The sequence below is a fragment of the Pinus tabuliformis genome, chromosome 5_2 (assembly GCF_031772625.1).
Source record: "Pinus tabuliformis cultivar Carrire ecotype Pingquan chromosome 5_2, CPIR1, whole genome shotgun sequence".
Taxonomy (NCBI): domain Eukaryota; kingdom Viridiplantae; phylum Streptophyta; class Pinopsida; order Pinales; family Pinaceae; genus Pinus; species Pinus tabuliformis.
This window is the reverse complement of record NC_142306.1, coordinates 895,660,850-895,681,394: the sequence shown is the minus strand read 5'-3', so window position 1 is coordinate 895,681,394 and position 20,545 is coordinate 895,660,850.

Here is a 20,545-nt window from a genome sequence, read left to right as displayed (position 1 = left end):
GCAGGATCAATTGGAGAAAAGTCAAGCCAAGTACAAAATGCGGAATGATAAGCATCAGGTGGATCATCACTTTCAGGTTGGTGATCAAGTATGGATTTACATCAACAAAGAAAGGATGAAAGGTGAAGGTAAAAAATTGAGTCCTATCAGGTATGGTCCTTTTGAAATTGTTGAAAATATTGGGCACAATGCACTCTCGTTGAATTTCCCTCCATATATGCACATATATTCAGTTGTAAATGTCAGAAATTTGAAGTTGTATGAACCTCCTGTAGATGATTTTGATGATGATGATGATGATGATGATGGTTAACGTCCACTGAGACCAAATTGGTCTATCGGACCTATAATTTTCTTAGTTTTTAATTGTCTGGCTCCTCGATCTCGTTTACACTTGAATACATGATTGGGTTGCAAGATGATACCATCGTAGATAGGAAGGTCTACACTTCTAGTGAGGAGATGTTGAGTATCTTCAAGTGGGACTCAAAGGTATGAACCCAAGAAAGGCAAGGTGGATGGAGATCGGAAGGGTGAGGTAGTTGTACCCTGACCTCATTTCTTCTTAAAACCAAAATTTTGGTGGCCCAAAGGCTTCCTATTGAGAGGAATGATCTAGGAGGATCCTTAAAATGCTCAAAATTTCATGGTCTCATATGCTCCTAGAAATAGTGCCAAACTAAAGAGCTCGTTGCACTGAATACGGTAGTACCTTCGGTTTCACAATTGGCCTTTAGATGAATGATAAAAAGCACGCTAAAATTTTAGTCAAAGACAAAAAATGTGGGCCTTACATGCCAAGTGGCAGCTCTACATCATGACACGAGGCAGGGTGGCCAAGTCAACATGTGGTCAAGTCAATGCAAGGGTGGATGGGCAGGGTCGGGGCTTGAACCCACGCCCTCCCATACGCATTACAAAATTATTACCACTGGACCATGGCTTATTGTTATTTCATATGGGCACAAATGTTATATTTCAATGTTAATGTTTATGGTAAGTGTGGGTAGACTAGAGGAGCCTGCCGTATTTGGCAGCCCTGCCAACCCAAAGGCATGTTGTAATCGGCGCAACAGTTTTCAAATATGTTACAGAAGTTAACATTACAATCCATATGGCAGAGTCATATTGTAAACCATATAATAAACATGCCACAACATTTAGTGCGGAGTCAACCATATATTGTGCAAGGTAATAACTTGTGTTTCGGTTCAAGGTACATACAACATGGACATGCCACGAGTGGACATATATGCAAACAGGTGACATGGAGTGCCTCGGGTTGGTTCATTGCCATTGTTAACAAACAACGGTGCAACCACAAGTGAACGAAGCCTTCACCGCCAGAGTTAGGTTCCATGGGTCGAAGTTTTGGTTGACCTCCAGGTTATCACCATCTGCCAAATGCCATGTATCATAGTTCATAGCGCCAAGGGTTTGGGCATTAAATACTTTGGTTATAACATTTTACCATATACGATAATATATTGTGATAATATATGGTTTGAAAACCATACAACTTGCGCCAAATCAAATGTATGTTGAAGTATTGCCATGTAAAGCATGGGAGGTCCGTGGGTTTGACCCTGGGAACTTCCCATGGCTATATAAAAGGGCTTCCACTACACCCTTATGGAGGGAGATGAATAGTGAGGCTTTGAACAATCTTTTGTTTGTGCCTATAAATATTCATTTGAGCATAACTTCACCATCCTTAAGCTTTTTTGAGAACGGAGAGTGGTGCAGGAGAGTAGAGGCCGAGGCCTTCTTTTTTACAATAACCAGCAGTTCTTGCAAACACTTTGCATATTGGTGAAGTTTCATGTAAAGAGCCTCTTTTGAGCATTCCTAATTGTTAAATATGGAAACTAGGGCCAAACGCTATGTGGGTCATCTTATTTATGGCAGCTAATATTTTTCTTGGATTCCTCTCATCAGGGGGTGTAGGATTGATCTAACGATCATCTGATTCCGACATGTATTTATGGAGATATGAATTTATTTATATTTACTTGACAATTTATCAAGGTCGGTCAGCAACTAAATGTGTGGCACACATCCTCAACGGTTCATATAAATACAAGTTACCTTGATGCATTATTCACTCATCTCATCTCTCACATTCTTCTCTCTCTCCTTAGTTGATTGGGTACACACAATGAGTAACATCTATCTCATATGGGAAAAAGGAGGACGCAAAACTATTTGACTGGGTTGACCTAGTTTGACCAAGGCCGTAGATGGTCTCTTTGACCAGTGTTGACCAACGTGGACCTTTCTTGGACTGCAGTTTTAGTGTGGATGTCTCGCCTAGTGTTATAGACATTTTTGTGCCTTACAACATGAAGCAGGAAATGTCCATAATCTAAGGGATCCAAAGTCCCTAAACATGTTGTTCCTACCCCTAGAGGAACAAGGTCAGCAAACCACAGCACTGAATAAAAGTTCTCCACCTGAAAACACTCAAAAACAAGGCAATTCTGGATCATGTCAACTGCTCCACTGAGCATCTGCGCTGAATGTCAACTGCTCCACTGTCTACCTGCGTTGAATGTCAACTGCAAAGAAGGCTACCTGTGCTGGGCGAGTTTGGACATGTGGCACAGTCATTCCTCAAGGTGTCAATGCCCAGGTAGTTTCCAAAATGACACTTGGATCAAGGAATTCGACTGGTGATGAGTAAGAGGTTCTAGATCTCCAAGTGGAAGCAAGAACCTCCAAGTGGACTCAAGAACTGAAGAAGAACTGAAGTGATAGAGGACACTAGTCAACTTCATGCCAGCCTCAAGCTGACTCATCCTTTCTCCAAAACTCCTATATATAGATCTCTCTCATGAGGTCTAGGGAGGCTGGAATCTAGTGAATGTAAAGAATTGTTGTTGGTTTGAGTTTAGAACTATTGGGTGATTTGCTTTGAAGGAGGTGAAGAGGAGATTTCTTTCTGCTGGGAAGGTGATGCTGGATTGGGCCTCTTATGGTTGTATCACTTCCTGAACCTTACTTCTTCCATTAATAAAGCATTTGAGGTTCTTCTATATGCATGTGTCTCAATGGTGTATTGTTATACTTGTGTATTTGATTTATTCTAATCCTTGAATCAATTATGAATGTATGCTTCTTGTAGTTTCCCTCTCTTGCCATTTTGCAGGATCTTGGTGTAGCTGGGCCAGTGAAAGAGCAAGGAGCTGGGGCAAGCAGCAAGGAGAGAAGATTGGATCAATCATTAGCGAAAGACATCGGTTAGTGGATCTCTTTCTCCCCTCTTTTACATCTCATAAAGAAGTAATCTCGGATAGCTTTGCTTTGATTGTTGCTAAGGAACTATCACCCTTAGAGTGGGATAGGGTCATTCCGTATTGGATACTTTTCCCAACAACAAATTGGCGACTCCGCTGGGGATCGTATCTTGTTGGTTGTTTGTGTTTTTGCTATTCATTTCCTAAACACAGGGAGTACCGAATCGAACTGTATTTGGATCTTTCAAATGCAAAGTAGAGGGCAGCTACTCTAGCTCAGTTTCTGGGCATGTTTATGATTTGAAGAGCTGATCCACAAGGAATCTGAACAGCTCTTAGTGATAGCTTTTCATCCTCCTTTGAATCATCCTTTAGTGTGTACTTGATTGGTAGCTTTGATTTGGCCAAAAATTGTTGATTTTTGAGCAATCTGTGACCAAGAACCCAAGAGAAACGAGAGTTTTTCTCTTCATTGCAGGCACTGTGAAGGCAGTCTACATTTCATCGCAGGTCCCGAAGGGGCTACCTGCGCTGAATGTCAAACTGACAGTGTTCTACCTGCGCTGAACCAGTGTGGCCTTGTGCAACTGGGGTTCTCTGCTTTCTGTTGCCCTGTTTTCATCCCTGTTTTTGCAGCCTGTTATCAGTCAATGTACCTATCTGAAACCACCTTTCTTTGCCACTATTCCGCCTCGGTTGTATAAAGAAACTGTATTTTTTCTTTGTGTATTTCTTACATCATTTGCAGTTTCCCATAACGAAAGTGAACTAGTCTTGCTGTGGCCTCTTAGATCTAGACCTGTGATAAGTGTCGTTCTGATCTTAAGAGTTAGTTTGTTTGTTGTTCGTAGCTGATTGAGCTTTTGCTTTCGTCATATGGTTTGAATTTATGTATTTTTAGTGTTGAAACAAGTAAATCTTAAGGTGTCTTTTGATTTTGGACAAAAGCTTGTTTGCTTTCACTTGAAATTGAATTCAAAGTTATACAACAGCTTTCTTTTTGTAGTACACCAACATTAAGAAAGAGAAAAGAAATACCTGCATTGTGCATGTGCATTTTGACAGCTTGCATGTTGATCTAGGAAAAAGTGCATTAGTGTGTGCTCTATGATCTGTGTGAAAAGATGATGTCTTTCTTTTCCCTCAGTAGTTAAGATTTTCATAAGTTGAAAAGATTGAAAAAGATTGCTTCTAATCTTTAGACTGCATTTAGGAGTTGTACCATACATCTCGTGGTGATCCATAAAGGCAAACTGCTAAACAAGATCAACCTAAAATAAATTGAATTTACATAACAACGCTTTGAAACATAACGCAAACACATAGAGGTCTAAGCTAGGGACGTGTTCCGGCGTCGTTAAACGTGATATCTTAACGTTGAGTGGTTGGGTGATTCCTCCACGGTGAAGCGATAAGTATCAATACGGACTTGTGCTCCCACGTACCGTCGCGTATATATTGGGAGACCCCTATAGGAACAAAGCCTTTATCCATAGGAAGTCGTGTCGGCCGCCCTACTGATCGCAATGCAGTGAACACAGCATTCACGAAGATTGACCACCCGTACCGTAAAACGTATTCTATGGTTTTGCGAAAAGTTTGGCACACCCTCTGCCTAGAACTCCAGAGTAGTTTCTTTTGGCCTTTTTCAAACTCTATAACTGAAAAAGTACATCCGAGCATTTGTCACTTCGGGCTCGTTAAAACATCGAAGGAGACTAGAGTCATCTTTAGCTTTTTCTCGACTCTTAAAAAGTGAAAAAGCAAGTTGTGTCTAAAGCGTCGTTATAAAATTTATTTTAAAACGGAACAATCACCCTTTATTCCTGCGTTGATCTTCGAAGTTAGTCTACCTTCATCACAAAGTTCTTGTGGAATCGCTAGGAAATCTTTTGGATAGACTAAATATGTCTGAACAACAGTCGACATCCAGGACTGTGTCATCCGACACAGCAGCGGCAGAGCCTCCTGCTGCTACTCCAACGATGTTCGCTGGTATACCATCTATCCTGGCAAATTGTCAACAACAAGCTGGAGTCCAATCAGAGACTGTTTCGACGACATGGTTAGTTCCTATTTCTTCATCCGGATTATCATTTGGTATTTCTTATGTTGAAACTCAACAACTTGATCCAATGTGTCTTCAAAGGCCAATCTACCCTTTAAGCACTGGATTGCCACCATATGGAGGGCAGTATGCCTTTTCATTGTTCCCCCCCGGAGAACAACCATATGGGAGTTTACAACAAAGTTCAAGTCAAACTGGAATTACATCCAGCGGATGGGTACCAATACCGCCTCAGCAACCAAGGGTTGCATATTCAATGCAACCAGTCCACCCTGTGTCAAATGTTGCCACTATACCTGGTATGTTGATTGCGTCGCAAGTACAAGCGCTACCTGTTGTATGTCAACCCCAAGTTTCTCAGGTTTCCATACAACAGCCTCTTGTCTCGACAACTCAATCACAACCTCCGGTTAGTGCCTCCTTATCTGGAGCGACTCAGGCTCAAACAAGTACTATGACTCCTCATCTTGGTCAATCATCCAGTATTGGACGACACCAAATGGTCCAACAACCGGAGTTGGTTCAAACTCAACAACCGCAATTCCAGCAATCATATCAAGGACCCGAGCAACAAGTCTTTGTAAGTAATGGGCAATCGTATAATAACGGTCATGCCCATCAAACTTGTCAAAGTTGCCAGCATCAAATACATTATGCTGGTATGCAAAGACCCACTGCTCAGGCGATTCCATCTTATCCTGGGTATGCTCCGACTAACCTGAATCAACAGTTGCCCTTTGTAGCAACTCTAGAATTACCAGATCTAAACCGCTGACAAATGATCCAATTGCTTATGCCCCTTGGTGGCCAGCGATTCCGCATAAACTTCCATCGGAAATTCCTAAATTCAATGGAAATCCAGGTGAAGACCCATCGAATCACGTCATGACTTTTCATCTGTGGTGTTCGTCGAACACCCTGAACGATGATTCGATAAGGCTTCGCCTTTTTCAGAGGACATTGACGGGTCCAGCGGCTAAATGGTATATTGAATTACCTAGAGCCTCTTTCGACAATTTCAGTTCCCTAGCCACGACATTCTTAACCCATTTTCAATTACCGATAAGGTATGAAACTGGAACGGAAATCTTAACCAACTTCAAGCAGACGATGGCCACACATATATCCGATCATATACATGAGTGGCGTCGTCGTCGCAGGATGGTAAAGACTTACGTTCCAGATCAGCTGTTAGCTGAATGGTTTATAAAGTCGTTACTTCCTGCCATAACGGAGGATGTGGCCAAGGGGGGAGTCGTAACGGAGGAGCAAGTTATTGCTCGTGCACAATATCTAGACTTAGTATATACTTAGTCCGGCACACTCTATGATAAAATACCTGACGCCCCTAGACCGGAATTTTCAATTCCTCCTCCTCCTAAATCAAATAGTGACTCTCATGCCGGCGATGGCGTGATTGGCGCAACAGACATGAAATCGACAAAGGCTATATCTAAAATGGCCCCTATGATTTCCGGTCAAAATGCAAATGAGGAACTTCTTGCCTCGGAAGTAAGTGCCGTGTCGGATGACAAGGGCAAATGACTGAAGCAACCAGGGGGAAAGAAGAAAAAGAAAGGGAGAAAAAGGAAACCCCCTACGGGGTGTCATATATGCGATGAGGATCATTGGACAGCAGATTGTCCATACAAAGCTGAGCTTAAAAGATTCTTTAAGAGTTCGAAAACCTCAGCTGTGTTGACTGATCCGTTTCCAAGCCCGAGAACCGAACTGGTTGCTAATCAAAATGCTTCCCGATCCCAAGTGCTTATGTTGTCTATATCAAAGCAGCAAAATGATGCTTTGACGAGGAATAAGGATTACAGGAATCCAAAGCTGTCGAACAACAAGGCTAATGAACAACCTAGTAGTTCGACAAGAACTTTGACCGAAGTTGTGCCACCCATCGTCCCTGAGCCAATGATAAAGTCACAAAAGGGAGCAGTAAACAAATCGACATTTAATCCTTGTGCGAAAATAGCACAGATAGAGGACCTGGCCCAATCGCCGTCCGTTATGTCGACACTTGAGGTACCGCAAAATTGCTTCTCCCAAGAGCGAGCTTTATTATCAGCAATAGGTGGAATTGACCCAATGGATTCCAATCTTGTGGCCTTTGATCATAAAGGATATGACCCTCAGTTGCCAGCTCAACTAGCTTTCCTTATTCAAGTGAAAGCCCTCAACAAAACTGTTCATCGAACAATTATTGATGAGGGGGCATCTACATGTCTTATGTCGATGAGTTGCTGGAAAAATTTAGGCTCACCACCCTTGTCGAAATCGTCAACGATGTTAAAAGCATTTGATGGACGATCATACACTCCATACGGGATTTTAAGTAAATTGCAAGTTGAACTAGGGGGCAAAACAGTAGGAATTGATGTTGAAGTAATTGATGGAAACCTCGATTACAACATCCTACTGGGAAGGCCCTGGATATATGCCATGGCTGCAGTTGTGTCGACCTACTTCAGGAAGATTGCATTTCCCTTTCAAGGAGGAATTACAGTCGTCGACCAACAAACTTTCCTCCCCGACAGTTCACAAGTTACGGGAAGCACTCCAATGATCCATGGAAGCAATCATTCGCTTCAAAATATTGGAGTAGGTCTCCTAAAAGACCTTGCCTTAATGGGTACTTTTTCCCTACCGCCTGCAAGTAATCTGGCGGAAGTGGCCACAGTGGAAACCTACAGTATGAAATCTTCTATATCTAATGGATTCGAAAGATTCCTAAACATTTTGTCAGCATGGATCATCGCCCTAATAGAAATACTGTAAATACAGTGGGTTCCGAGGACGGTTCTAATCTCGTGTCAACCTCGTTAAAAAATGAAACAAGGAGTCATGAGGATAGTTCTTTTACTGTGTCAACCTCATTAAAAAATGGAACAATCCCCTTTCCAAATCTCAAAGGTAAACCTTCATTCCAACCACCAAGTTGAATGCAATGAAGCTTGGGGGGCATGCACCTCAATTTGCGTTGTTATGCTGAGGGCATGCAAACTTATCATCGAGCAGTTTTAGCATAAAGTTCATGCTCGTTAAAAAATAAACGCAAGATCCGAGCAGTTTTAACGCGGTCTTCATGCTCGTTAAAAAATAAATATAAGCAGTGAGCAATGTTCCCTCCAGAGTTTAAGCTCATTTTTAAATAAAAAATGAACCTATCCCGGTAAATAACCACTGTGATCGTAAATTTATCAGCCATAAAAACCTTGGTCGTGTTTGCACCTGCCACCTCCACTTTCATTTGGCCGATCGTTCACCTCCATATGATTGTTTACCCATTTTGAGGAACAGCTGCGAAGAGTGATTTCACCTAGCCATCCTTGTAACACTGCCGTGATTGGAAAATTCCAACCTGTACCTGGAATCAGTAGCTATCCCTGTTTATCACTCGTTCCTCAAAAGACGAGTCTTCTTTAATCTCTTTTCAACTGACTCGTAAAATATGAAAAGTTTGCCGAGTTTTGGCCTCCAGCTCGTTAAGAGGAGAGGAAGAGCTATCCCTCCTCTAGATTTTAATCTTTTTGGACCTGAGGGATTATTGCACAAAAAGGTCGAGCGCTTGTTTTATTCGGCTCGTTAAAGTTATCGAAAACTCATCCCTTCTGTATTGTTTTATACTTTTTCGGACTTAAGGGATTAGATGATGAAAAAGGAATCTTGGAGTTAACTTTCTGTACCTTTTCAGACTCTCTAAAAATGAAAAGGACCGAGTTTTCCTTGTCGTTAGACTCGTTAAAATGATTAAATAGCGACAAACTTGTCTTTAGACGAGAACGAGTTTCCCTATCGCTAGGCTCGTTAAAACATAGCGATGGGCTTGCCCGAAGGGAAGGTTATAGAACAAGCATATGTTATCCTCCTCAAGCTTAACAAAAATAAAGAGGTACTGGTCAGAAATGACTGGGGAAAAATTGGGAGAACCTCAAAGCTTTAATGGTAGCAAGTCACTCTTGAACATGACACTTTTCCTCCGTACCACATCGGGTTGGGTTGTTTCATTCACCGGTCTCATCACCATGGTCTCGCCAAACCATCCACATTTGGGGTAATGCTACCGATCCATCGCATCAGTGTCGTTATATGTTCAAGAGATGTTGTTCAGAAAGAGTCAACCGTGTCCCATCCACTACCATACATCATCTTTCATCCTTTCATGACCGCCACCCTGAATCATATTTCACAGATTGTTTTCACCTCCATTAAAATCATTAGCTCTGTTCCGTGTCACTGATGTGGGATTCATTAAGGCCCTCCTTTGACGGATCGCTCCTTGTCGACATCAGCTCATTATCCAAGGAATTGATCTAGGAACAACCCCTTCAGTACTTTGAAGCTTGCATGCCTCAATGGCAAGTTTCTCACTTCTGGCGACAGGTATACATCAATGACCTTCGACCAGAAGATTTTGCGTGGTGTTCGACGCCAAGTCCTTTATTCACACCACGTGAATTGTACTGCAGTACCTTGAGGGTCATTATCATTATCGGTGATTCCTCTCGCGCTTGTTAACGGTTTACATCATTGACCGGTAATCAAGCGATGTCTTTCCATGTTCGACTTCAGTGCAATTCTCACATGGATCGACTTGTACTTAGAGTGAAGATCGAACGAGTTTGAAGACCCCGGATCTAGTTTCATCCATCCGGGCTGCGATATATATTTAGGAAATATAAAGACATTTGACATGTACATCATTGCAGCAGATGATCATCCTACTCAAAGGATGCTAATTTTCACCAAAATTATCAGTCTACCATCAGACGATCGTCTGTTCTATGTACCAAAATGAATTTATAAAGCTGAGCATGGGAATGCCCGCCTCAGCTAGATCATGAAAGCAGTATGAAAAATAATGTATTGTATTGTATCTTATTACAGGTCACCTCTCAGGATTGAATGAACTTCGGATCCTCCTGATAAAGCATTTCACCCGATAAACGACCTCATACTTTAGGGGGCAACTGTTATAGACATTTTTGTGCCTTACAGCATGAAGCATGAAATGTCCATAATCTAAGGGATCTAAAGTCCCTAAACATGTTGTTCCTACCCCTAGAGGAACAAGGTCAGCAAACCACAGCACTGAATACAAGTTCTCCACCTGAAAACACTCAAAAACAAGGCAATTCTGGATCATGTCAATTGCTCCACTGAGCATCTGCGCTGAATGTCAACTACTCCACTGTCTACTTGCGTTGAATGTCAAATGCAAAGAAGGCTACCTGCGCTGGGCGAGTTTGGACATGTGGCACAGTCATTCCTCAAGTTGTCAATGCCCAGGAAGTTTCCAAAATGACACTTGGATCAAGGAATTCGACTGGTGATAAGTAAGAGGTTCTAGATCTCCAAGTGGAAGCAAGAACCTCCAAGTGGACTCAAGAACTGAAGAAGAACTGAAGTGAGAGAGGACACTAGTCAACTTCATGCCAACCTCAAGCTGACTCATCCTTTCTCCAAAACTCCTATATATAGATCTCTCTCATGAGGTCTAGGGAGGCTGGAATCTGGTGAATGTAAAGAATTGCTGTTGGTTTGAGTTTAGAACTATTGGGTGATTTGCTTTGAAGGAGGTGAAGAGGAGATTTCTTTCTGCTGGGAAGGTGATGCTGGATTGGGCCTCTTATGGTTGTATCACTTCCTGAACCTTACTTCTTCCATTAATAAAGCATTTGAGATTCTTCTATATGCATGTGTCTCAATGGTGTATTGTTATACTTGTGTATTTGATTTATTCTAATCCTTGAATCAATTATGAATGTATGCTTCTTGTAGTTTCCCTCTCTTGCCATTTTGCAGGATCTTGGTGTAGCTGGGCCAGTGAAAGAGCAAGGAGCTGGGGGCAAGCAGCAAGGAGAGAAGATTGGATCAATCATTAGCGAAAGACATCGGTTAGTGGATCTCTTTCTCCCCTCTTTTACATCTCATAAAGAAGTAATCTCAGATAGCTTTGCTTTGATTGTTGCTAAGGAACTATCACCCTTAGAGTGGGATAGGGTCATTCCGTATTGGATACTTTTCCCAACAAAAATGCACCTCGATTTGCGTTGTTATGCTGGGGGCATGCAAACTTATCATCGAGCAGTTTTAGCATAAAGTTCATGCTCGTTAAAAAATAAACGCAAGATCCGAGCAGTTTTAACGCGGTCTTCATGCTCGTTAAAAAATAAATATAAGCAGTGAGCAATGTTCCCTCCAGAGTTTAAGCTCATTTTTAAATAAAAAATGAACCTATCCCGGTAAATAACCACTGTGATCGTAAATTTATCAGCCATAAAAACCTTGGTCGTGTTTGCACCTGCCACCTCCACTTTCATTTGGCCGATTGTTCACCTCCATATGATTGTTTACCCATTTTGAGGAACAGCTGCGAAGAGTGATTTCACCTAGCCATCCTTGTAACACTGCCGTGATTGGAAAATTCCAACCTGTACCTGGAATCAATAGCTATCCCTGTTTATCACTCGTTCCTCAAAAGACGAGTCTTCTTTAAGCTCTTTTCAACTGACTCGTAAAATATGAAAAGTTTGCCGAGTTTTGGCCTTCCAGCTCGTTAAAAGGACAGGAAGAGCTATCCCTCCTCTAGATTTTAATCTTTTTGGACCTGAGGGATTATTGCACAAAAAGGTCGAGCGCTTGTTTTATTCGGCTCGTTAAAGTTATCGAAAACTCATCCCTTCTGTATTGTTTTATACTTTTTCGGACTTAAGGGATTAGATGACGAAAAAGGAATCTTGGAGTTAACTTTCTGTACCTTTTCAGACTCTCTAAAAATGAAAAGGACCGAGTTTTCCTTGTCGTTAGACTCGTTAAAATGATTAAATAGCGACAAACTTGTCTTTAGACGAGAACGAGTTTCCCTATCGCTAGGCTCGTTAAAACATAGCGATGGGCTTGCCCGAAGGGCAGGTTATAGAACAAGCATATGTTATCCTCCTCAAGCTTGACAAAAATAAAGAGGTACTGGTCAGAAATGACTGGGGAAAAATTGGGAGAACCTCAAAGCTTTAATGGTAGCAAGTCGCTCTTGAACATGACACTTTTCCTTCGTACCACATCGGGTTGGGTTGTTTCATTCACCGGTCTCATCACCATGGTCTCGCCAAACCATCCACATTTGGGGTAATGCTACCGATCCATCGCATCAGTGTCGTTATATGTTCAAGAGATGTTGTTCAGAAAGAGTCAACTGTGTCCCATCCACTACCATACATCATCTTTCATCCTTTCATGACCGCCACCTGAATCATATTTCACAGATTGTTTTCACCTCCATTAAAATCATTAGCTCCGTTCCGTGTCACTGATGTGGGATTCATTAAGGCCCTCCTTTCACGGATCGCTCCTTGTCCATCAGCTCATTATCCTAGGAATTGATCTAGGAACAACCCCTTCAGTACTTTGAAGCTTGCATGCCTCAATGGCAAGTTTCTCACTTCTGGCGACAGGTATACATCAATGACCTTCGACCAGAAGATTTTGCGTGGTGTTCGACGCCAAGTCCTTTATTCACACCACGTGAATTGTACTGTAGTACCTTGAGGGTCATTATCATTATCGGTGATTCCTCTCGCACTTGTTAACGGTTTACATCATTGACCGGTAATCAAGCGATGTCTTTCCATGTTCGACTTCAGCGCAATTCTCACATGGATTGACTTGTACTTAGAGTGAAGATTGAACGAGTTTGAAGACCCCGGATCTAGTTTCATCCATCCGGGTTGCGATATATATTCAGGAAATATAAAGACATTTGACATGTACATCATTGCAGCAGATGATCATCCTACTCAAAGGATGATAATTTTCACCAAAATTATCAGTCTACCATCAGACGATCGTCTGTTCTATGTACCAAAATGAATTTATAAAGCTGAGCATGGGAATGCCCACCTCAGCTAGATCATGAAAGCAATATGAAAAACAATGTATTGTATTGTATCTTATTACAGGTCACCTGTCAGCGATTGAATGAACTTCGGATCCTCCTGATAAAGCATTTCGCCCGATAAACGACCTCATACTTTAGGGGGCAACTGTTATAGACATTTTTGTGCCTTACAGCATGAAGCATGAAATGTCCATAATCTAAGGGATCCAAAGTCCCTAAACATGTTGTTCCTACCCTAGAGGAACAAGGTCAGCAAACCACTCCACTGAATAAAAGTTCTCCACTTGAAAACACTCAAAAACAAGGCAATTCTGGATCATGTCAACTGCTCCACTGAGCATCTGCGCTGAATGTCAACTGCTCCACTGTCTACCTGCGTTGAATGTCAACTGCAAAGAAGGCTACCTGCGCTGGGCGAGTTTGGACATGTGGCACAGTCATTCCTCAAGGTGTCAATGCCCAGGAAGTTTCCAAAATGACACTTGGATCAAGGAATTCGAGTGGTGATGAGTAAGAGGTTCTAGATCTCCAAGTGGAAGCAAGAACCTCCAAGTGGACTCAAGAACTGAAGTGAGAGAGGACACTAGTCAACTTCATGCCAGCCTCAAGCTGACTCATCCTTTCTCCAAAACTCCTATATATAGATCTCTCTCATGAGGTCTAGGGAGGCTGGAATCTGGTGAATGTAAAGAATTGTTGTTGGTTTGAGTTTAGAACTATTGGGTGATTTGCTTTGAAGGAGGTGAAGAGGAGATTTCTTTCTGCTGGGAAGGTGATGCTGGATTGGGCCTCTTATGGTTGTATCACTTCCTGAACCTTACTTCTTCCATTAATAAAGCATTTGAGGTTCTTCTATATGCATGTGTCTCAATGGTGTATTGTTATACTTGTGTATTTGATTTATTCTAATCCTTGAATCAATTATGAATGTATGCTTCTTGTAGTTTCCCTCTCTTGCCATTTTGCAGGATCTTGGTGTAGCTGGGCCAGTGAAAGAGCAAGGAGCTGGGGGCAAGCAGCAAGGAGAGAAGATTGGATCAATCATTAGCGAAAGACATCAGTTAGTGGACCTCTTTCTCCCCTCTTTTACATCTCATAAAGAAGTAATCTCAGATAGCTTTGCTTTGATTGTTGCTAAGGAACTATCACCCTTAGAGTGGGATAGGGTCATTCCGTATTGGATACTTTTCCCAACAACACCTAGGCAGGCCACAGATTTTGACATGCAAACCGAGGAAATATGACCTTTGGTTTGACCAGCGTTGACTGCCCTAATCGCTGGTTGCATGTTGATTTCTGTTGATCTCGTTTGACTGATTTTTTCAAACTATTTTTTTGGCTGCCTCTTCTTATTGTTGGAGGCCGCGTTAACTGGGATATTGATCAAGCTGATAGGAGGTCAATTCTAACTTGTTTGACCATCTTTGAATTTGTTGGTTAGGGTTTTGCTGCTACTGTCATAAAATTATTGAATTGTATATTTGTACTATTTCTCTCTCTCTCTGCGGAACTATTGAAGATTATAGAAGAATTGATCAAAGGGTTTCCCCAGTTTCGGGTTTGTACCTAGCTAAACGCCACATTTGGTGTCTCTTGTCTTGGATTGTTTTCTGTCGATCTATTTATGTTCTATCAGCATTTTACTTTATGTTAATGTGATTCCTAAACAATGACATTAGGCTAATAAGAAAAAATTGAATTAAATTGCACTAAGCATAGAACATACCATAACTTAACATGGTATCAGAGATGAGGTGAAGACAAAGCCCAAGCAAGAGCAAAAGCAAGAGAAATCACCAAAGACTGTTGGAAAAAGTATTAAGACGTCATGGGTTCTCATCACACTTCCCTGTTGAAGACAAGCTCCGTGAGAAGTCTGAGTATCACGCACTGAAGATGTCTCTCAATCTGACATTGGAAGAGTAGGAAGTGTTGGACTATGTGAGAGGTAGAATTATTGAGCCTCCATCAAATGCACCGGTTGCTACAAGGAACAAGTGGACAAGGGGTGAAGTCAAAGCAAGAAGATCATCTGGGACTCTATCGACAAGCGACTGGTGGCCTACGTTTTCGAGATGAACATTTCCAAGAAAATCTATGATAGACTGGTAAGCTTGTTTAAAGTTATTGATGCAAATCAAGTTTTGTTCCTAAAAAATAAGCTGAATGAAATTAAGAAGGGAAAAGATGAGGACATGTGATCCTACTTCTTGAGGATCACTAATATCAAGACTGATCTCCTATCCATTAGGGAAGTCATTCCTCATAAGGAACTGACTATCACAACTCTTGGAGGGCTCCCATCTGAATGGTATGTATTTTAGAACCACTCTTCTCAACAATAATGTAATTCCAAGATTTGAGGAATTGATGGCGAGATGCATTCAAGAAGAGACAAGGATGGAAGAGCAGGAAATGCCTGCATTTAAAGGCAATCCAACTACTTTCTCCTCTCATGCTAAAAGGAGAAATAATTCTGGGTCTAAATATAAAGGAAAGGCCGGATCGAAAGGTGGAAGGAAAGGAAGATGTTTTGTTTACAACAAAATTGGCCACTATGTGAGGGAGTTTCCTAATAGAAAGGAAACATCTCATGATGATGATCAAAATCACTCACGAGGAAATTCCAATCATAATCAAAGGAATGGAAGGTTCAAGGGCAAAGGAAATAGGAATGTCGGAAATCAAGGAAGTGATTAACCCTCCAAGAAGGCAAGAAACTCCAGGTATGAATCTAATGATTTTAACAATAATAAAGATGAATATTATCTGATATGGACACTCTCTACTACTCCTTCGGACTTGCTGGGCAATTGGGTTATTGATAGTGGTGCCTCAAGGCACTTTAATGGTTACAAGGAATATCTCTCTAATCTGATAGAGAAGGATACCAACCTGGAAATTATTCTTGGAGACAACTCCACGTATCCAATGAAGGGTGTAGGAAATGTTACTCTTCAATTGAATCACGGTAACACAATTCATTTGCAAGAAGTCCTATATGTACCTGGTCTCAAGAAGAACCTAGTGTCCATTTCGGAAATGGAAGACAAAGGCTACAAGGTGGCCTTCATCCATGGCAAGGTACGTGTATGGAAAAAGAATTTTAAAGATGCTTTCACTCTTGGGTTTCGAGTTGACTCTCTATATCAAGTCGGAGGAAGTCTGTTGGGAGTCATGTCATGTGACACATCTCTTCAGTCCGAACTATGGCACTGGAGGTTTGCCCACCTTCATTATAAGGCTCCACCCAATGTGAGACAAATGGTGATAGGGATGCCCAGGTTCAAAATAGAGCAAGAAGGTGTATGTCTAGGACGTGTCGAAGGAAAGCTCAAAAGGGGATAATTCCCCTCAAGCCATAGCAAGACCTCCGATATCTTGGAGTTGGTTTACTCCGACATATCTAGTATGATGCCCATGAACTATTTAGGAGGTTATTTATATTATCTCACTTTCACATATGACTATTCTCGCAAGACCTTGATATACTTCTTTAAAAAGAAGGATGAAGTGTTCTCTTGGTTTCGACACTTCAAAGCCTTGATCGAGAATCAAATCGAAAAGAAGATCAATATCTTAAGAACCGATAATGTGACTAAGTATGAAACCAATGAGTTCCATGAAATTTGTAAAGAGCTGGCACTAAGAGGGAGACCGAAACACCATATACTCCTGAGAAAAATGGTGTGGCAGAAAGGAAGAATCATACGATTGTGGAAGTTGTTCTTGCTATGCTCCATGATCAAAGGCTTCTGAAGTTTCTATGGGCCGAAGCCGTGAATACCGTCATAAATGTTCAAAACCGATGCCCTCATCAAGCATTAGGTTCCAAGACTCCCGAAGTGATGTTCACTGGTAAGAAACCTCATGTATCTCATTTATAATTTTTGGAAGTCCTGTATATTTTCATGTGCTGAAAGAGAAAAGGAGTAAATTGGGTGCATCTGGAAAGAAGGGAATCTTCGTGGGATATAGCAAAAATTCTAAGGGTTATAGAATCTATGTGGTTGGTCAAAGGGAAGTCGAGATTATCCATGATCTCACCTTAGACGAAGATATGGCTCTTAGCAAAGGTGACAACATTCCTATACTAAGGAAAACTAAAGAAGCTGACACCAGGAAATCGAAGGAAAAGAAAGATGAGACAATGCTCGAAGTGGAAGAACCTATGGACCCTATTGATCACCCTCCACAAGAGCCTTCCTCTTCTAGGAAGAGGCCCTCATGGCTTAGGGGGAAACTTGATGATGTCGAAGGACACATTGCACCAATAGGGACTTTCTGTGAAATAAGAAGCTGACCAAGTATCCAAGATACTTGACCATTATGAGAACGATCATTCAAAATGAGCCGTCATCGTTCACAGAAACCATAAAGGATCAAGTATGCTCATCGTTCATAGAAGCCATAAAGAATCAAGTATGGAAGGATGCTATGACTAATGAATACGAGTCCATCATGAAGAATGATGTCTAGGATGTGGTCCCTAGACCCCAGGACAAAACAGTTATCTCTTCGAAATGACTTTACAAAATAAAGCATGGTGCTAATGGAAGTACTAAAAAGTATAAGGCTCGTTTTGTTGCTCATGGATTCTCTCAAAAGGAAGTTATAGACTATGATGATATATTTGCACTTGTTGCCCGATACACCACCATCCGCTTGATCATAGCCCTTGCTTCACAAGGATGGAACCTACATCATATGGATGTCAAGACTACGTTTTTGCATGGTTTGATAGAAAAGGAAGTCTATGTGGAACAACTCGCGAGATTTGAGATTCATGATTAGGAATCTCATGTGTGCAGGTTGAAGAAATCCCTCTATGGGCTGAGGCAAGCACCCCCGAGCTTGGTATGAGAGGATTGTTAGCTACTTGATGAAGCTGGGATTCACTAGGAGTGAAGCCAATCCAAACCTTTACTTTAAGGTTGAAGATGATAATCCTCTCATACTGGTGTTGTACATTGACGACCTCTTTCTGACAGGTGTAGACCCTCTCATTCACAAATGTAAAATGGATTTGGCTTCCGAAATTGAGATGACGGACCTAGGACTGATGCATTATTTCCTAGGGCTAGAAGTCTGGCAGAAGCCAGGGGAGATTTTCCTATCTCAAGGAAAATATGTGGTGAATATATTAGAGAGATTCGTATGGTGGACTGCAAGCCTGTGACTACCCAGATGGATCTTGACTTCAAGAAGTTAAGTGGTAGTGTTGCTGAACTTGTTTTGGGAAATGCTACTGAGTATCGTCAACTCATAGGAGCATTGATGTTCTTAGTGAACTCCCATCTGGATATATGTTTTGCAGTCAACACGTTGAGCCAACATATGGTTGAGCCTCACCACTCACATTGGATTGGTGCCAAGAATCTGTTGAGATATCTTCGTGGCACAATAACTCATGGGTTGAGATACACAGCCGGAGATGTGAGACTACATGGATATACCGATGCTGATTGGGCAGGAAATGTGGAGGACCAAAAGAGAACTTCCGGGTGTTGTTTCTCTTTGGGATCTACCTCGATATCTTAGATGAGTAGGAAGTAGAAGTTGGTGGCTTTGAGCACCGCTGAGGAAAAGTACATTGTTGCGAGTATGGCCTCTTGTGAGTCTATCTGGTTGTGGAAGCTCTTCAGTGAGTTGTTTGGATATACATTAGATACTACCGTGATCTTGTGTGACAACCATAGTGGGATTCATTTATCATATAATCCCATATTTCATGATCTCTCCAAACATATCGATATCATGTACCACTTTATCCGGGATATGATACAACGAGGAGTAATAAGGCTCCATCATATCGATATAGATGAGAAGGTCGCCAACATTTTGATGAAGCCCCTAGGAAAGGTCAAATTCTTGACTTTTTGAGAACGACTTGGAGTCGTTGAGAGACCCTCTTATGAGGGTACTGTATGATGCATGCATTGAGCTCTGGGAGCTCCAGAGGGCTTACGGTACTTCTTGGAGCAACAAGCGACCATAGGGCGACTCACCCTCCCCTAGTGGTGTGTTGTGTATAGGGTGAATGGTTCAGCCTTCCCCTGTGATACCCCGTGGCGACTTTTGGACAGGATGAATAGTTCTCCTGTCGAGGCATCCTACCCATGCAGTTTGGGACTCATGGGAAGTACCTCTCATTTGGCCAATGAATAGGGAAATGGGATTAGGGACCATAGTAGTACTATCCATGGACGCATCATTGTATCTACCATACTCCCTATGCTAGGATGACCTACATTGATCTGGGATCAATTGGAACTGGCTTCGGATCAGTGAGAGAGATATAGCTCACTCTATTTTTGGCACTGATCTGGGATCAGTAAGAGTGGTATGACACACTCTTTGGGATTGACTTCCAGTCAATAGAGGATGGTACGATACATCCTCGATCATTTCTTCTTCTACATAGTTCAGCAGAGCAGAGCAGAGCAGTGTAGGGTAGTGCATTTGATGGCAGAGATCATACCGATGATGAGATGGATTAGCAGATGGAGTTCTCCCTAGTTGAGAGGGAGTGTTAAAATTGGAAAATAGGGCCAAACTCCATGTGGGTCATCTTATTTATGGCAGCTGATATTTTTCTTGGATTCCTCTTGTCGAAAAGTATAGGATTGATCTAACGATCATCCAATTCTGACATGTATTTCTGGAGATATGAATTTATTTGTATTTACTTGATATTCTGTCAAGGTCGGCCAACAACTAAATGTGTGGCACACATCCTCAACGATTCATATAAATACAAGTTACCTTGAGGCATTATTCACTCATATCATCTCTCACATTCTTCTCTCTCTCCTTAGTTGATTGGGTACACACAAGGAGCAACATCTCTCTCACGTGGGAAGAAGGAGGACATAGGAAGGAGGATGTAGAATTGTTTGACTGTGTTGACCCACTTTGACCAGGGCTGCAGAAGGTCTCTTTGACCAGTGTTGACCAGCATGGACCTTCTTGGACTGAGGTTTTGGTGTGGTTGTCTCTCTTAGGCAAGCCGTAGATCTTGGCATGCAAACCGAGGCAATCTGACCTCTTGTTTGACCAACATTGACTACCCTAATTGTTGGCTACAAGTTTTCTTCTGTTGATCTCGTTTCACTGATTTTTTCAGACTTTTTTTGAGTTGTGTCTTCTTACTGTTGGAGGTCGAGTTGACTGGGATATTGACCAAGCTGATAGGAGGTCAATTCTAACTTGTTTGACCAACTTTGACTTTGTTGGTTAGGGTTTTGATGTTGCTGTCATAAAATTATTGAAGTGTATATTTGTACTATTTCTCACTCTCTACTGAACCATTGAAGATTATAGAAGAATTGATAAAAG